Below are 2,059 nucleotides of genomic sequence, written 5' to 3' on the forward strand. Positions count from 1 at the left end.
GATTGCACTGAACTGGGTCACTAATCTCTAGGTGTTTATCTTTATTTTATTCTAAAAGTTTAGTTTATTGTCTTCTGTATTATTTGTAACATTCTCTTTGACTTGTGTAGTCGCATATTAGATTCACCTAAATTTTAAAATCAGTGAATCTAATAATGTAGATGGATAGAGGGTGAAAAATGAAGAAGACGAGCGGTCATTTGTCCAAAACGGGCACCTACTCTAGCAGTTATGAATTAAAGAGCAATTTTTATCCCAATACGATAGGGTCAGAACGATTAAAATAAGTATTACAACCCTTGCTCACAGGTTCAAAGCATTGAGCCACGCTTCGAGACACCTTTTTGGCCCATAGTCTTCATCTTTCCATGCCTTAGATCTGAAATTGGGACTTTAGGCTCTATTTTCTCTATTCTTGCTTCAAAGTCTTTAATGTTCATTCAAAATATTTGATTCCTACAAAACAAGACAAAAAAGCATCAAAGTACACATTTAATGGTCAGAACTAAGTTAATCCTAAGCCCTAGAAGAACACGTTTTGAGTGTTGTATTATATTATTGTCATTGTCTGCGTCAGTAAGTAAGTGATTTTTTTAGAAGAGAGAAATTATTTAGATATAAATAAATGAGCGTGGAACTTTTTTCTTTCCTAAACTTGTGGTTAAGTTATAATAATTTAATCATAAATTACTTACGATTTTCTCAAGTTTAAGATGCAAAATTATTAACACAAAAATAATGTTTTCCTTTGGGGACGAATTTTAGATAACTAAAATTAATTAATCTTGGTTAATCAAAATTTGACTTAGGATTATTGACTATTAACCATTGTTAATAATGTAGCCGAAAAAATTAGCCATTTCTAATAATAACCAAAATTTTTTAGGTCAAGAAATGATATCGATATTACTTTAACAATAATTTACAATTTATGTTTTATTTGCAAATGCTCCATGTAGTTATAAACATGTAATAAGAAGATTTATTATTGCATATTCAATAATGTAGACTCCACAAACTATTAGGTTTGTCCATCCTATTATAGTTGACAAATAATACATAGTATCAATTTCAATTATGAAAGAGTAGTTAGGCTCGATTGGGGAGCATATCCCAAAAAAACTATATTCCTATTTAGAGTGAAGAATCATAAGGCCTTTGTCCAAAGATATTTCAAGGAGGATGATAATTACATATAACAAATTGAGAGTTACTCTTACAAGGCACTCTAGCACATCCAATATGCACCGAGTTTCGCCACACCACCTGAGTGTAGTGGTTACACTCGCCCTTGATGCACAAATTTGATGTGTAATTGTATAGCAGTTTCTCCTCCAGCCACAACTTCACTGCAAACGCTCCAGTGATCTTTGGGTAGTAGCCTGCGGCTATGTTTTCGCCATAAGGCCCACTTGAGTAAACCATCGCACAATCATTCCTCCTTTTATTGGCATAAGCTTGAGCATAGGCCGCTACTGTTTTATTCCATGTAACGGGGCCAACCCCAACTTGTGCACGAGCATGATTGTGTAATGCAATATAGTCACGAGGGGAGTTTTGTGCATGAGTTTGGCATAGGACGAACATGAAAGTAGCTAAGAAAATGGCCATGAGAGGCTTTTGAGTCCACATATTGAAGGAAATTTAGATTAAAAGGGTAGGTTTTGAGATGTGAAGTGAAGGGAATTTATAGATATGAAAAATTAAATATGGAATGTGATGAGGAAAGGAAGAATGAACCTAAGTTAACATGATCTGTATTTTTCTTATATAGGAACATTTCTGTTTAGTAATTGCATTTGCACCCTAATTAAGGGCTAATAATTATTGTGTACACGTCATTTTTCTTATTTAATGACCATTCTGTTTAGCAATTACACTCTAATTAAGGACTAATTACTAACTATGTTATGAAATCATTTTTCTTCATTAATGACATTCGCATTGCATAATTTAACCATTATAGCTTGACATTGTGATCATGTTATAGTTTAGAAATTTATGCACAAATTATTATTGGAAGGGAAAGAATAAAATGATATAAAATAAAGTATTTTAT

The 2,059-nt window shown here is 32.5% G+C and overlaps 1 pseudogene; it reads right to left on the bottom strand.

Annotated features, from left to right (window-relative positions):
• Positions 1–1,134: 1,134 nt before the first annotated feature.
• On the bottom strand, positions 1,135–1,620 carry LOC150034907 (basic form of pathogenesis-related protein 1-like; annotated as a pseudogene).
• Between the last annotated feature and the right edge of the window lie 439 nt (positions 1,621–2,059).

The sequence above is a fragment of the Benincasa hispida genome, chromosome 7 (genome assembly GCF_027475165.1).
Source record: "Benincasa hispida cultivar pf3 chromosome 7, pf3_genome.v1.1, whole genome shotgun sequence".
NCBI classification, from domain to species: domain Eukaryota; kingdom Viridiplantae; phylum Streptophyta; class Magnoliopsida; order Cucurbitales; family Cucurbitaceae; genus Benincasa; species Benincasa hispida.